The 17,166-nt window shown below is 43.0% G+C and overlaps 1 protein-coding gene and 1 non-coding gene across 4 annotated transcripts in view; both read left to right on the forward strand.

Annotated features, from left to right (window-relative positions):
* Positions 1 to 17,166, forward strand: part of DGKG (diacylglycerol kinase gamma) — a 273,168-nt gene that overhangs the window by 155,084 nt on the left and 100,918 nt on the right. The gene's annotated exons all lie outside the window — the stretch shown is intronic.
* On the forward strand, positions 3,735 to 3,843 carry LOC132540548 (U6 spliceosomal RNA). Its single transcript, XR_009551747.1, has one exon. It is a non-coding gene; the product is annotated as a U6 spliceosomal RNA (small nuclear RNA).

The following is a 17,166-nucleotide window of genomic DNA, read 5'->3' on the forward strand; positions in this document are numbered from 1 at the left end:
CGAGCCCACTGTCCCCACTTGCAGGGGGAAAGCTTTGCAAGTGGTAAAGCAGTGCTGTGAGTGTCTGTCTCTCTATCAACCCCTTCCCTCTCAGTTTCTGGCTGTCTCTATCCTATCAATAAATAAATATTTAAAAATTTTTTTAAAAAGAAGTGATTTATAACCATATTAGTTCCCTGTGATTTCCGTGACCTACACCACAGACTGAGCAATTTAAAACAACAGAAATATGCACTTTCACAGTTCTGGAAACTAGAAATCTGAGAGTAAACTGTCAGCAGGCAGGGCTGGTTCCTTCCCCAGATTCGAAGGGCAGATCTGCCCTGTGCTTTGGGTGGTGGCCAGTAGTTCTTGGCATTTATTTATTTATTTATGTATTTATGCCTCCAGGATTGTCACTGAGGCTCAGTGCCGGCACTACGAATCCACTGCTGCTCCTGGAGGCAATTTTTTTCCCTTTTTGTTACCCTTGTTGTTTATTGTTGTTGTTGTTGTTATTGTTGTTGTTGGATAGAACAGAGAGAAATCAAGAGAGGAGGGGAAGACAGAGAGGGGGTGAGAAAGATAGACACCTGCAGACCTGCTTCACCGCCTGTAAGGGGACCCACCTGCAGGTGGGGAGTCTGGGGCTCCAACCAGGATCTTTATGCCGGTCCTTGCGTTTCACGCCATGTGCGCTTAATCTGCTGCGCTACCGCCCAGCCCCCTATTTATTTATTTATTTATTTAGTTTTACTTAATGTTTGTGCCACTGCAGTTTTTTTTTCTTGTTTCTTTCCCTCTGTCTTTACATGGCCTTCTTCATCTTTGTCTCTGGTCTCTTCCTCTTGTTATAAGGACAACAGTCTTTGGATTTGCCTCACCTTAGTCCAGCATGACCCCATTGTCATTACATCTGTTAAAACCCTATTTCCAAACTTAGTGGCAGTCAAAGGTACTGTTACAGGTTAAGTCTTAAGAACTTTTTAAAAGATACAATTTAACCCACCACACCAATATTCCTTCAAACAGTCTTCAAAGAGGGAAATACAATATATTATGTTAATCTTCGTTTTAGAAACATGTTCTAAGTGAGTTTCGTTTTGGAATCTCTAACTGAGACAATAAGATTAGACCTCAGAAAGGTTACATTTGAATGTAAGCTTGAGAGATGTGGGAGCCCAGGAAAGGAGTTGAGTGCACACAGTGTGTGGGCAGGGGATACAGCCTGGAGAAAGGACAAAGTGTGAGAGAACTGAGGGTATGAGGAGAAAGGCCAGCCCATCTGAGGGGAGGTGGGCAGAAGGCAGCTATACAGCAAGATCTCAGTGCCCTGCATGTGAGTGAGTGAGTGGGTGATGAGGTGGTCAGCCAGGAAGTGCTTTCTGCGAAGATCAATATAGTAATGACTTATCTTTCTTTTTAATGTATTTATAAAATAAAATAATAAAAAATATCAATAAAACCATAGATTAAGAGGAGTACAGTTTTCACACATTTACCACCACCAGAGTCCCAAATCCCATCCCCTCCACTGGAAGCTTTCCTATTCTTTGTCTGGGAGTATGGACCCAGAATCATTATGGGGTGCAAAAGGTGAAAGGTCTGGCTTCTGTAATTGCTTCCCCATTGAACATGGGCGGCAGGTAAATCCATACTCCCATCCTGTTTCTGTCTTTCCCTAGTGGGGCAGGGCTCCGAAGAGATAGGGTTTCGGGGTAGATTGGTGAGGTCTTGAGGGAGTCAGGTTGGCATCATGGTAGCACCTGCAATTTGGTATCTGAAAAAAGCATTAAGATAATAAGAAGAACAAACTGTTTAATAATCTGGAACCAAAAGGCTAAAATATAGCAGATGAGATTTGGAGTCTCCATTTTGGAAAAAGCTAAGTAGGTCTATTTTAGGTATATTCCAAGAGGCCCATGACTTTACTAATTTTTGCCTGAGCCTGACAGCTAACATGCAGGTTGGCCAAAGGTATTATCTGGGGAGATGGTGTCAGGGTTGTAAATAGGACTAGAAAGCTGGATCAGGAAAAAGAGTAGCTCCCAAATCTGGGGAATGGTATATAAATACCATTAACTGTAAACCCCATCAATTTGATCGGGGGGCTATATTCAGCGCAGGAACCTGTGTGACTTCTGCACCCCTGTAGGTCTGAGCTCACATTTTTTTTTCCTCCAGGGTTATTGCTGGGCTCGGTGCCTGCACCATGAATCCACCGTTCCTGGAGGCCATTTTTCCCCCTTTTTGTTGCCCTAGTTGTTGCAGCCTCGTTGCAGTTATTATTGCCATTGTTGACGTTGCTTTGTTGTTGGATAGGACAGAGAGAAATGGAGAGAGGAGGGAAAGACAGAGAGAGAGGGGGAGAGAAAGATAGACACCTGCATACCTGCTTCACCGCCTGTGAAGCGACTCCACTGCAGGTGGGGAGCCGGGGGCTCCAACCGGGATCCTTACGCCGGTCCCTGCGCTTTGCGCCACGTGCCCTTAACCCACTGCGCCACCGCCCGACCCCCTGAGCTCACATTTTTACAAGTACTTCCGGAGCAAAACTCTTAGGACTCCCAGAAACACAGAGGCCTTTATATATAGCACTGGGCTAATATGTTGGCTCAGAATAAGTGTTAAATCAGACAGAAACTTGAAGACAGAGAAGATGTAAACCCTGGGAGAAAAGAAAAAGCAATGATAGATGAGAGGCTGGACAGTGGTGCACCTGGTTAAGCATACATAGTACCCTGCTCAAAGACTGGTGTTCAGATCCCTCCTCCCCACCTTTGTGGTTCTTTAAAAAAAAAAAAGTGTATTTTTTAGGTCTGTCTACTTGCTTGCTGCACTTATTGACTCACTGCAAACTATTGTACACTTTTGCTTTAAGGTATATATTTCCCCTAACTTATGGATACATGTGCGCTATCCCATGGGCCCTGATCTGTATCTAGGTTCTGCAGCTTTATTCGGAAGTGCACCACCTGAAATGGAATTAAGGAGCCCTATGAGCTAGGGAAGGTCTCACTCAAGTAATGGAGGTGAAGGGTTGACATCCCACACCTGCCATCTCTGGACGCAATCTGAAGTAAAACAGGTTGAGGTGGCAACTGGTGGCATTGATTTGGTTGAAATCAGCACATGAAGTATCAGATGGTGTGGAAGCATGCAGGAAAGCAAGCAAATATGGGTTTTATAGAGAATAGGGAAGGTTCTTGCTGCCTTAGAGTTTAAGAAAGCAATAGATAGTTAAGTGCACGTGGCGCATTATGCCAGGACCGGCGTCAGGATCCTGGTTCGAGCCCCTGGCTCCCCACCTGCAGGGGAGTTGCTACACAGGCGGTGAAGCAGGTCTGCAGGTGTCTATCTTTCTCATCCCCTCCTATCTCCATTTCTCTCTATTTCTCTCCTATCTAACAACAACATCAATAACTACAACAATAATAACTATAACAACAATTTAAAAACAAGGGCAACAAAAGGGAAAATAAAGAAATTTAAAAAGAAAGAAAGAAAAAGAAAGCAATAGATGATTACTATAGTAACCAAGTTATTTGGTAATTTGGCTGACTTTAAAAATCACATGGTTAGGATTGCTGTATCATATAAGGCCTCACCATAATTTATGTCATTTAATGCTATTTAAATATAGATGTATCTTATATAGTGACACGACCAGTTGTTTCTGGTCTCCCTGGTCTAAGATTATAGGTGATTTAATATTTCAGAGAAAAAAGTCTTTACTAGAAAAACATTAACAATTAGTGCTTGCTTAGGCAGCACATATACTAAAATTGGAACGATACAGAGAAGATTAGCATGGCCCCTGCACAAGGATGACACACAAATTCACTCAATATTAAAAAAAAAAATTAAGCCCACTGTTAAAATTCAATCAGATTACCAATTTGAAACCTTACATGCTTAGATTAAAAGAATATATACTCAGAACTGGGGTCTGTGCATCAAAAAGTTTGAGACATTCAATCTGTTTTCTTCTTTCATATTGATTAAATAGTGATTTATAAGACTATAAGTTAATAGGAGTGTATATTGACACCATTCTCACCACCAAAGATCTGTGTCCCGACTGCCCCCATACCTCCACCCAAAGTTTTTTACTTTGGTGCAATACTCCAAACTCAGTCAAATTCTGCTTTGTATTTCCCTTTCTGTTCTTCTTTCTCAACTTCTGTTTATGATTGGGATCATCCTATACTCCTCTTTCTCTTTCTGACTTACCTTATTTAACATAATTCCTTCTAGCTCCATCCAAGATGGGTCGGAGAAGGTGGGTTCATTATTCTTAATAGCTGAGTAGTATTCCATTGAGTATATGTACCACAACTTTCTCAGCCATTCATTCATCTGTTGTTGGGCACCTGGGTTGCTTCCAGATTTTAGCTATTACAATTTGTGCTGCTATGAGCATAGGTGTGCACAGCTCTTTTTGGATGGGTGTGATTGAGTCCTTAGGCTATATCCCTAGGAGAGGAATTACTGGGTCATAAGAAGGTCCATTTCTAGCCTTGTGAGAGTTCTCTACACCTTTTATTCACAGGGGTTGAACCAATTTACATTCTCACCAGCAGTGCAGAAGGGCTCCTATGTCCCCACAGCCTCTCCAGCATTTATTGCTGCTGTTGTTTCTGATGTATGACATTCTCACAGGGATGAAGTGGTATCTCACTGTTGTCTTTATTTGCATTTCTCTGACAATCAGCAGTTTTTCATATGTCTGTTAGCCTTTTGTATCTCTTCTGTAGTGAATATTCTGTTCATATCCTCTCCCCACTTTTGGTTTGGGTCATTTGTTATTTTGTTGCTAAGTTTGGTGAGCTCCTTGAGTAATTAATTTTAATTAATGATTTAGATCTTCATTTATGGAAGTACATTTTAATTCATTTATTTATTACTTGACCAAAGGAGATTTGAAAAGTAGCCTTTTACCCTATTTATGAATAATCTTAGTAGCTCTTTTTAGTAGCAACAGGTGAATTCTCCCTCAAGAAACCTAGGATACTTGGCTTTACAACTTCATGTCAGATTGTGCTGCCTTTATATGAAATGTAGTTACTAATCCTTGGGTTTCATTGAATTTAGGATCCAAAGAAATGACCTGCTCAGCTCCCACTCTGCTTCTTACTTACTCTGTGCCCCCTGGGAAAGTTACTCACTTTTCAGATTCTTAATTTTCTGATGTGTAAGATAGAAATGGCAACTGTCTCACAAGAAACTTTATGATGAGTAGATGAGAACATGTATTTGAAATATTTCAGATGTGGGAATTATGCTGTTAATTAAGACTGGAATTTATGGAAAAGAACATGGAGCAGTATAGAGTGTCTCTTATTTCAGTAGCATAATGTTGTGATTCTTATCCACAATGATAACATACAGAACCCTGGCTTTGGACAGGACTTCAGATTTCAGTCTTCTTCCGGGTATAAGCAACACTTCTATAAATACCAAAGAGGAGTCAGCAAGTTTCTACTTTGAAGCTTGTAGATTACTACTTTGAAGATAGAAGGAGTATTTAAAAATCTTTTGGTCTTATCATTTGTTTCTACTAAGAAGGCTTTTTTTTTTCAATCTTCTAATGCTCTTCAATGAAAGAGGTGCTCTCCTCATTCCAAGAAGGTACTTATAGCCCAAAGTGCTAAAACATCAGGGACTTACATAACTGCTGAATATTCATGTTTATCGAACCTACACTTAGATTGAAATTCCTCACTGTCTAGTAACAAAATGTTTTCTATACTGTTGAATGAAGAGTCTCTTTAATCTTGAAAGTGGCCCTTTTTGGAGAGCATTCCAAAATGCCAATCAAGCCAAGTGCCTTTGAACTCCAGGAGCTGTAACCTCCAACTTTGGGTTACCACAGGGCGAGAGGTAGTAGGAACATGATAGATCAATTAAAACCCCAGGCTGTTAATCATAGGGGAAACTTTATTGGGACTGTCAACACAGAACTTTCTTTTTTTATTATTTATTTGTAAAAAGGAAAGATTGACAAAACCATAGGATAAGAGGGGTACAACTCCACACAATTCCCACCAGAACTCCGTATCCCATCCCCTCCCCTGATAGCTTTCCTGTTCTTTAACCCTCTGGGAGTATGGTCCCAAGGTCATTGGGGGATGCAGAAGGTGGAAGGTCTGGCTTCTAACACAGAACTTTCTGGTTAATATGATTTTCCCATTCCTCTTCTGTATCACCTTATTCCTGTAGTTGGACAGAATTGCTCAGAATTAGGGTGATTCCAGGTTCCAGATGCCATCAGAATGCTGGCCAGGCTTCCCTGGATTGAAGACCCCACCAATGTGTCCTGGAGCTCAGCTTCCCCAGAGAAACACCCTACTAGGGAAAGAGAGAGGCAGACTGGGAGTATGGACCAACCAGTCAACGCCCATGTTCAGCGGGGAAGCAATTACAGAAGCCAGACCTTCTACCTTCTGCAACCCACAATGACCCTGGGTCCATGCTTCCAGAGGGATGGAGAATGGGAAAGCTATCAGGGGAGGGGGTGTGATATGGAGATTGGGTGGTGGGAATTGTGTGGAGTTGTACCCCTCCTACCCTATGGTTTTGTTAATTAATCCTTTCTTAAATAAAAAAAAAATTGGATGAAGTACAAAAAAAAAAAAAGAATTAGGGTGATTGCAGATATGGGTAGTGATAGGTTGCCCTCTAGTTTGGGCTGATGGTTTGACTTGCAACTTATAATCACTTTCTTTACCAACTGTTGGTAAGTTTACAAAAGAAAAATGAAATGATTAACAATAGTGAATGGGTTTGAAGAGTTTTGAGGACTGGATAATTTGACCCTTAATAATAAGGCCTGACAGTATAATGTTAACATTCATAATAACTTTCAGTGTTTCTGCAAAGTAGAAAATTCAGGGGGAGGGACCAGGTGGTGGTGCACCTGGTTGAGCGCACATGTTTCTATGCGCAAGAACCTAGGTTCAAGTCCCTGGTCCCCGTCTGCAGGGGAAGAGCTTTGTGATTGGGGAAGCAATGCTGCAGGTGTCTCTCTTCCTCTCTATCCACCCCCCCTTCCTTCTCAATTTCTGGCTGTCTCTATCCAATAAATAAATAAAGGTAATAAAAAAATTTTTTAAAGAAAATTCAGGGGGATAGTGGCCATGAGCTTAAGTTACCTCTCTAGTAGCTAAAGGAAAAATTCATTGCTCAGTGTTCCAAGTTTGTCAAATTAGATGATAAATTTAGCAGGCCATCCTTGGCTTTTAAACACAGAGCAACTAAAGAAAGATGTTTCAGAAGAGAGACTTGGGGTGAAACTTTTTTTGCATATACGATGTTTGCAAATGTCATTCACCTCAGCTCTTACACTGCTGCAGCTGTTCAGCCCTTTAAATCAGAGACATATTAGGACTGATAACCAAAGTTACCAGTAGCTCAAATGAGAAGGTTCAGACTAGGAAAGAAGTAGGAGAGCTTCTAGGAAAATCCTCAGGAGGAAAATGCAGAGGTCTATATGAGGAGCGACAAATCCAAATGCCAAGCAGTCCCTGTAATTGAAGTAAGTTGGTAGATGTAAAGCTTCATGCTATGGCTGGGACTCGAGCAAGATGGTGAACATGTGCTTCAGCCAACTGTTGCTGCCTTGGGAAACAGCTCAGTATTTAACAGATCTGATTTCTCAGGAGAATCTGGATTCTGAGTGTGTGTGTGTGTGTGTGTGTGTGTGTGTGTGTGTGTGTGTGTGTGTGTGTAAAACCTTCTAAATTTGAAGACCACCGTGCAAGTCAAATAAACACATTGCCAGAACTCATAGGATCCATGGGCTTCCAAGTTATCATGTTGATGCCTGGGAAATAGAACCTTAAGGATGTGATAGGAGCAAGTTATTTCTTTTTCCTGCTTAACAAATTAAAGGTGCTATAAGTGTAAGCAGATCTCTACCAAAAGAAAGAATATATGAACTTGAAGAACAATTACAAGTTTAATACATTTGTCTTGATGAAAGGATGCTAGATACCTTAAAAGAAATAGTCCAGAAAGAAAAGGGACTCAGAAGTGAGTCCATATAGAAAGTATCTGCTTACCAAATAGATATAATATAGAAATAAAAAGGATAGAAAAAAAATTAAAAGAAGTTAAAAGGAAAATTTTTTTTTTTTTTACTCCAGAGTTATTGCTGGGGCTTGGTGCCTATGCTATGAATCCACTGCCCCTGGAGGCCTTTTTTGGATAGAACAGAGAGAAATTGAGGGGGAAGGAAAAGGGAGATAGAGAGGGAGAAAGATAGATACCTGCAAATCTGCTTCACCACTTGTGAAGCCACCACCCTGCTTCAGGTGGGGAGCTGGAGGCTTGATCCTTGTGTGAGTCCTTGCTTTATACTATATGTGCTTAGCCCGGTGCACCTCACTCTGTTTGGGGAGAAGAAATAAAAGTATGAAACAGCACCAAACGGTATAGATCTGTACCATCTGAAGAAGGAAAAGCAGAACAGCTAGCAGGCTTGTCATGGTGTTTGATGAGCGCCTATGTAGATAACTACTCAGGATGCCTTCTCCAAGTGTGTACTAAGATAGTATTGGTTAAAGTACATCCCACGGGATGTTAGAAAAAAAATTTACAGGAAGGGAGAAGCACAATCATCGGTACACCTGAGAAATCTCAAGAAATAAATATTTCTTTTTTTCTGTGTGGTATTACAGAGCTTTTAATATAGTTTCTAACCCACTGAGACCATGAAGAGACAGAATAAAATACTTAGTTTCCCAAATTTACTTGGCCACAGAATTCCCCTACTTCAGAATGTCTTACAAAAACAATATTTTGCTCATGTTGGTGAAGATCGCTGTATCAGAGAGGAAGGAGAATGTATATGCTTTCACATTACAGAGACCCTTTTCTGCACGCATCCAGAAAAACCCTGGCTTGTATCTCTAGTAACTCTAATTGTTTTGGGTAGGAAACTAAGGGACAATGTTTTCATCTCTTCCTCCAGTGAGCAGACTTTTAGGAGAAATGGGCTTATATGGGCAGCACAGTGGTGCTCTGTAGCTGATGTGAGAATGACTGTGTTTCTGGACCACAGATCTCAATGCCGAGATAGCAGCACCCAGTAAGGACTCTGGAGCTTATCACATAAACCAAGAGGGATGGATGTGTGTGTGTGTGTGTGTGTGTGTGTGTGTGTGTGTATCCAGGGAATATATACACAGGAGAGCTTGAAAGTGAGATTTAAAGGGGATAAAGGAGTAAAGGAGAATTTTCAAATGAACCTCTAAAAAACAAAGCCCATGGGGGCTGGGCAGTAACGCAGTGGGTCAACAATGCAGCGCGTCAAGTGCGCATGCACAAAGCGCAAGGACCGGCATAAGGATCCCCGTTTGAGCCCCCGGCTCCCCACCTGCAAGGGGGTCACTTCATAAGCAGTGAAGCAGGTCTGCAGGTGTCTTTCACTCCCCCTCTCTGTCTTCCCCTCCTCTCTCCATTTCTCTCTGTCCTATCCAACAACAACAGCTATAACAATAACAACTACAAGGGCAACAAAATGGGGAAAATAGCCTCCAGGAGCAGTGGATTTGCAGTGCAGGCACCAAGTCCCAGCGATAACCCTGGAGGCAAAAAAAAAGTGTGTGACAACATTTAAATAATAAATAAAATAAAAATCAAAGCCCACGAAGGGGGCAGCAGGTGTGAGCTAGAAAGAGGAAGTTTGGCAGAGGTGATGCCAGCCCATTCTCCCAAGGATCAGCAACAGGGTCATACCCACAGTGGGCACAAGTGACCAAGTGAGCGGGCTGTGCTCATGAAGGGAGACAAGTGTGACCTCTAAGATAGCAGACTTGCTGGGGCCCGACACACAGTCTGAGTGCCATCCAAATGGAGTGATCAGTTCACTTGAGTGCAGCAACTGGCATGGGTGTTGGGAGCATATACACAAGCAGAAGTCACAAATGTCAAAGTGAAGCAAAGCAGAGAGCATATGGGTGAGATTTTCAAAAGGGCGAAGTAGAAAGGATTCTGCTGGCAGTGTATCCTACAGTCTTCTCAGGCAACATGAGCTGGTGCTTCCCTATTTAAGATTTCTAAAACTAGTACAGGAAGAAGATGAAATAGGAATAAGAAAAGGGGCACTTATCCAGGTACCTACCCCCATCTAGTGATCTAGTGAACGGTTGACTTGCCTGGCTAATAATGCTATGACTTAAAAGGAGAAACCAATGAAGCTACTGTTTACTCTGCATTTCATTCTGGCCAGGCAGCGTCCAACTGGTTGACGGTGTGGAAAGCACAGGAAATGTAAAAGGAAATAACCTTTAACTAATCATCATGTGGTTTTACGATAGCAAAAGGAAGGCATATGCTGCATACTTTAGTTGTAGCCTTCACCACCCTTCCTACTTCCCTTTCTCACTTCTGTCCAGTTCCATCCTTTTAAGAACTCCAGCCCTGGCTTCAGAATGGCTACCAGGGATTTTAAGTTCACGGAAGCAAAGATTCCCCAGTCCAAACTCAACAGGAATGACATGCTGCTTGTTTTCCAGGCTCTAACTCCATCTTTGAGACCATCAAGCCGGTGTTGTACATGGCAGTGAGGCTTTGTTGCACTATTATTTGGATGTGTATCACCTCCTTTCTTTTGATATTCCTGCAAAATGACTAATATTATCCTATCTCGAGGATGAAGAATCTAAGGAACAGAAAATAAATGACTTGCCCAATGTTACATAACAAATAAGAGACTGAGCTGTGGCTAGCACCTAGACCTTTCTGTCTTTTAAGCAGAGCTGTCTCCAACATGAGACAGTGGATACATAATAGGTTGATTGGCTTTTGTAAATTAGGCTGGAAACCAGACCTCAACATAACATTGTTTCTATGGGGAAATGTGCTCAGAGTAACAAACAACTGGCTTAACCAAGGAATTTTTGTAATCTGACCTAGCACGAATCAGGCACTGCCTGGTGTTCAGAAGGGCTGTCTGTGGGAGGTAGGAAGCAGGGCAGGCTTTTTGAGTTCTCAGCATCCTCCAACACCATGACCCCAGTCTAGCTGTGCATTTGCCATGGAATAAGGGTCTCAAACACATCTACAAAACAAGCAGTGGAGTTGCTACCATAAACAGTAAATGTGAGGGCCAAATGAGGGGAACGCCCTTTGTTTTGAAAAGCAGCTAGTGTAATTCCAGCTCGGCGTAAACCTTGAACAAGTGGGCACCCGGCTGATTTCCAGCGGCTGGGGGGGGGGGGGAACTGGAGCAGGAAGGAGGGCAAAGCTCTACTGTTTCTCTCTTAGGACCCTCCTGGCAATGACAGTAGGACAAAGGTGTGGACACATTGGGGACTTGTCTCTCTTGTCGCAGAGCGTACCTAGTTTCCAGGCTTGGTTGATCAGAAGGAAACGGCTTCCTTCAGTAACAGCTCAATTCCTGCAAAGTAGTGGGCCTTCTCCAGGCCTTCAGGGCTCATGTGCTACTTAACTATATGCAGCCGTCTGCACCTTGGCATCCCTAGCCTGTTCATACACCAGCGCCATGGAGGTGAAGCTTAGTGCAGAATGCAGAAGCTGCATGATGGGGCTGGGCAGTGGCACACCCAGCTAAGCGCACATAATACTGTGCTCAAGGACCCCGGTTTGAGCCTCCGTTCCCCACCTGCAGAGGGGATGCTTCACAAGTGGTGAAACAAATCAGCAGGTCTGTGTCTTTCTCTCTTCCTTTCTATCTCCCTCCCATCTTAATTTTTTCTCTGTCCTATCGAATAAAATGGGGGGGGGATAAAAAGGTCACCAGGAGTGGTAGATTCATAGTGTCGCCAGCACTGAGCCCAGTGATAACCCTGGAGGCAAAAAATTTAAATAAACAAATAAAGCTACACAATAGCTAGGCAACCCTTAGAGGCTCGCAGACCCAGCTACCACTTCCTTGCCCTCCCCACTACCCCTTTTTGTCCCAGTGTTTGGCTTTGCTGTGACAACTGTGAGCAAACTCATCCAGCGCCCCACCGCCCCTCCCCAGCCTCAGCCAAATCAACCTGAAGGACTTTTCTTTCCACAAACAAATCTTCAAGGGGAGAAAGCATTGCTGGGAAGTAGCTGGACTCTGTGAGCTTTATGCTATTTTATTTTTAAGTGGGAGGTGGGGAGGTATTTTTTTTCTTGGCAAAGGGACTAAATCCTTGGCTGTCTCATCAGCTGAGTCTCCTGAGCAACACCCCCAAAGTGGCTGGACTGTGTGGGTGGCATCCCTATCACTGGCAAGTAGCAGGTCCAGCTGAGGGTGTTCAGAGGAGTAGTGCCTTAGTAAATGTTCAATACAGTGAATGGAGCAAGTCAGAGTTTGTTGTGTGTGTTGCTGTTGTTTTGGGTCTGTTTTGGTTGTCATAAGGATCCACCGCCCCAAGCTGATTTTTTCAGATAGAGACAGTGACACAGAGAGACACAGAGAAAGACACAGAGAAAGACAGCATCCCTGTCTCGGACACACAATGCGCACACACCACACACATTCCTGGCTGCTTCATAGGAGCAGAATGAGATTTCAGCCTTTGGCAGGCTGGAGCCCTGTCCTTAGCTGGAGATACTGTCATCAGGAAAGCCAATCAAAGGAGAGTAGACCAGTCATCCTAGGAAACAAACTGTCTTGTGAGAGGGAACAGCCTCCTTAGAAGCCAGACTTACCCTTGAAGAGGTGGAGAGACTGCTATAGTCATGAAGTGCTGGCTCAGACAAGAATGGAAACCAGACGCCTGCAGGTGAGGATGAGGACTGAAGTCAGAGGTGGGCTCTCCAGTTGGTACATCGTCGTAGAATAGACCATGCGATAAACTACTGTGGCTTAGATGGAAATCACCGTCCAGAGCCGCTCTAGAATAGTAATTGTGCACACACAGTTTACTAGCAAAGAGTATCTTACCCTTACTCATCCCTCCCACTGTGTGTCCTACTCGATAGTGTTTCTATCAGCCCGTAAGCTATCATAATGATATTCATTTACCCACTTTTATCACTCATCATCCATTTGCCATTCAGTGCCTCTGGTTACCAAAAGGTAAACAGTATAATTGATGATGAAATTCCATACTGGGACCAGGTGGTGGCACACCTGGTTGAGCACACACATTACAGTGCTCAAGGACCTGAGTTCAAGCCCCGGTTCCCACATGTAGGGGGAAGGCTTTGTGAGTGGTGAAGCAGTATTGCAGGTGTCTGTCTCTCTCTCCTTTTTTTATCTCCCCCTTACCTCTCAAGTTCTGGCTGTCTCTATCCAATAAAGATAACTAAAAAAAAAAAGAAAGAAAGAAAGAAATATTCTGGGATCCGGGTGGTGGCGCAGTGGGTTAAGCACATTTGGTGCAAAGTGCAGGGACAGGCATAAAGAACTTGGTTCCAGCCCCCGGCTCCCCACCTGCAGGGGGGTCACTGGTCTGCAGATATCTTTCTCTCCCCATCTCTGTCTTCCCCTCCTCTCTCCATTTCTTTCTGTCCTATCCAACAACAATGACAACAATAACAATGACAATAAACAAGGGCAACAAAAAAGGGAAAAAAATAAATTTAAAGAAGATGTATTTATAAAAAAGAAATTCCATTCTGTCTCCTTCTCTCCCTTTCTCTCTCTCTCTTTCACACACACACACACACACACACACACACACACACACACACACACACTTAACCCACTTGCTAGCCTCTGTAATCTTTATTATAACTAAATGCACAAACTGTTCCACAGTGAGAAATGCCAATAGCAATTTGTGGACTCTTTTAACACTTGGAACCTGTGATCTCCTGGCTAGGAGTCCCCTGGGCCCCAAATGCCCCTTATGTGCAAACATTCTGTGATTTTTCACACATGATAATGACTTCAGATGTGTTCATAGGTTATCAAAAGGATTCCATGTCTGTGCTATAAAGTAGACCCTCAGCAGGTTGCCCCTCATGTCTTAGCCTCCCTTTTTCTCTAACTCATTCTTGAGCTCTTTCCTCATTTTGGCTCCCCACATATCTGCCCACTCCCTCCTGACTTCCAGTCATCCCTCATTCAGCATCTGTAACTTATATGAGTGCTATGAATGTAGACCTTGTCCTGAGTATGGAAAAAATCCAGGGAATACCTTGCCACTTAAAGCTGAAACACACCAAGCCAAGACAAATCTATTGGCAGGAACAGCAGGCACAAGAGACACACTGAGGGAACAAAACAGATATTTATAAAGCCCCCTTCCTGACTGCTGAGGGTTCACTTTCCCTTGAACTAAAGAGGTCACTGCCCCCTCTTGGAAAAGATTCTTCCATCCATAGCTCCATGACTGAGGACCATCCCGTGCCCATTCCAGTAAGCAGTGAGAACAGGGCACAGCATGCTGGGGAGATTAGACGTGGCGACAGCCTCTCTGATGGGCCAGGGCAGCTGGGTGTGCAGTGACACAGATGGCCTCTGCAGCACCTGTGAGGCGGCAGTAACAGGCCCCTTATAGGACTTGACATTCTGACCTTTTTTAGAACCAAGTTCACCTTCCCTGACTTGTATTATTTTTTTTTAATCTTTCATCCAAGTGTTGGCTAAAACAATCGCTAAACTTAACAAAGGCACATGGAATCTAAATAATGCAAAATGTTAACCAGCCCTTAAAATTCAACTGCTACTACCGCAAAACAGAATGCCATCACCTCAAAGGCTCCTATGTCTAGAAATAGCTGTAGCATCTTCTGTCCATCTAAAGCCAAGGAAATATCTTCATGTTTGATGACTTCAAAAGTTTATCACTCTTGAATTTTCTAGATTATCAAAGTGTGCGGGGGTAGGGAGGGGGCTTCAGAAGCATGTTGCCTATGCTGGTAAAATAAAAAAAAAAAGTCCATCTTGGTCGTAGTTGTGCACATCCTCGAAAACAGGTTGTCCCTAGACTTTGAAGGTGATGAATGATTCCAGATCTACATTACTGACAGATGGAAGGGAGGGGAATAAGATTTGTTTATTCATTTATTTACTGTGAAAATGGGAGAGGAAGACAGAGTGTAAGACTAGAGCACTGATTAACTCCGGGATAAGATGGCACAAGGATCAAACCTATGGCCTCTGGGGTCTCAAGCACGCAGATTGTTTCTCTTGACCAACTGTCATGCCTGTGCTTTCCCACCAGCCCTCCAAAAACATTTTTTTGAATATGATCTTTTTAAAAAATATTTATTTTTTTATTGTTGTAGTTATTATTGTTATTGATGTCATTGTTGTTGGATAGGACAGAGAGAAATGGAGAGAGGAGGGGAAGACAGAGGGGGAGAGAAAGATAGACACCTGCAGACCTGCTTCACCGCCTGTGAAGCGATTCCTCTGAAGGTGGGGAGCCGGGGGCTCGAACCGGGATCCTCACGCCGGTCCATGTGCTTTGCGCCACCTGTGCTTAACCTGCTGCGTTTTTGCCCAACTCCCCAAAAAACATTTTAATGAGCCTCGTTCTCCTCTCACCTGTTAAATGAAAAAGAGCAACCACCTCATAAGCCATTGGTGTTATTTACTTATAAAGCAGGGAGCAAACTAAGAAAATAGATTTAAAGCCAACCCCTAGTGTCACTGCTACCACTTGACACTCCTCCATGTGGCTGAGAGACCTTTAGAGCCCTATCAGGGGACTTCTGCCTCAAGAACATCATCAGCCAGGTAGTTTAGGGCTTTACTGTGAAGTTAGGAATTATGTGGACCTGGAAATCAACCTCCTCGGGACAGCTGGCTAAGAATTAGTCATCTCCAACTGAAAGGTGATTATGAGAAGGAAACAAAAATGGCAAGCCAAAACAAATTCAGGAAGAAAATTTCAGGGCAAAAAAGCATTCCAGAACTCATTAAAACTTTGTTAGTTTTATTTTCTTTTTTTTAAAAAAATGTTTTCCCTTGGTTTCATGGGATAACCCCACCACACCTACACCTGACCTTACCCCTGCAGCTGGTTAGATGTGAATCTCTTCCCAGGGACAGTGTCTCCTAGCAAGGGGAATAAAATCAGTGAGCACTAGCCTATGTACTATACACCTGCCTGGTGTTTTCTTCCTTCCTTCCTTCCTTCCTTCCTTTCTTTCTTTCTTTTTAGTTATTTTTTTTTAATTTATCTCAGGATTAATGGTCTGCAGTCAATGGTAAAATACAATGGTTTGTATATACTTAACATTTCCCAGTTTTCCACATACCAATTCAACCCCTACTAGTTCCTCCTCTTCCATCCTGTTCCAGGACCTGAACCTTCTCCCCGCCACACACCCCAGAGTCTTTTACTTTGGTGCAATATACTAATTCCAGTCCAAGGTCTGCTTTGTGTTTTCCCTTCTGATCTTGTTTTTCATCTCCTGTCCATGAGAGAGGTCATCCCATATTCATCCTTCTGCTTCTGACTTTTCTCACTTAGCAGGATTCCTTCAAGCTCCATCCAAGATGGGGTGAAGAAGATGAGTTCACCATTTTTAATAGCTGAGTAGTATTCCATTGTGTATATAGACCACAATTTACTCAGCCATTCACCTGTTGTTGGGCACCTGGATTGCTTCCAAGTTTTCTGCCTGGTGCTTTCATTTGCCACAAATGGTTTGGTTAGAGAATAATATTCCAGTTTTATAGCATAAGAGAAGGTTCAGATAACTTAAATAACATGCCCAGTTAGTAGGTGGCTGAGCCAGGCATAAACCCTAGCTTCTCAGATGCTAGATAAGGTACTCTTGTACAACTAAATGTGAAAAGACAATCAGATGCCACAGGTCACAAATCCCCCAGCAAGAGGTATTAGAGAAGTAAAGTATTAGAGAAGACATCTTCACAAGAGAAGAAGGAACACTGGTGATTAGATTCTGGCTGGTGGGGAGAGTGGCGGCTACCTCTCCTAACCTATCTATAGGTATCACATGTCTACAGAGTTTTACCAAAATCATTGGACAGGTATTCATGCTGCTATAGGAAAAAGAGGAAAGGGATGATGAGACAGAGGAAGATACACTTCATTCCGTGCTTTTACTAATTTATAAATAAAGCTTCTTGCCTCACAGGATTCTTCTGAGGTGGAAAGAGATGGTCTATATGAATGTTTCATAGAATCAGAAGGCCCAGCTACCCTGCCAGAGAGACGTTTTCAATTTCCAGATCAGCAAATAACCTGTCAGCACTCCCTGATGCACAGATCTTCACTAGCAGTGTAGACTGAGGCAAAGAAGCCAGATTACTAGTCC

Source organism: Erinaceus europaeus, chromosome 9, assembly GCF_950295315.1.
Source record: "Erinaceus europaeus chromosome 9, mEriEur2.1, whole genome shotgun sequence".
In the NCBI taxonomy this organism is placed as follows: Eukaryota; Metazoa; Chordata; class Mammalia; order Eulipotyphla; family Erinaceidae; genus Erinaceus; species Erinaceus europaeus.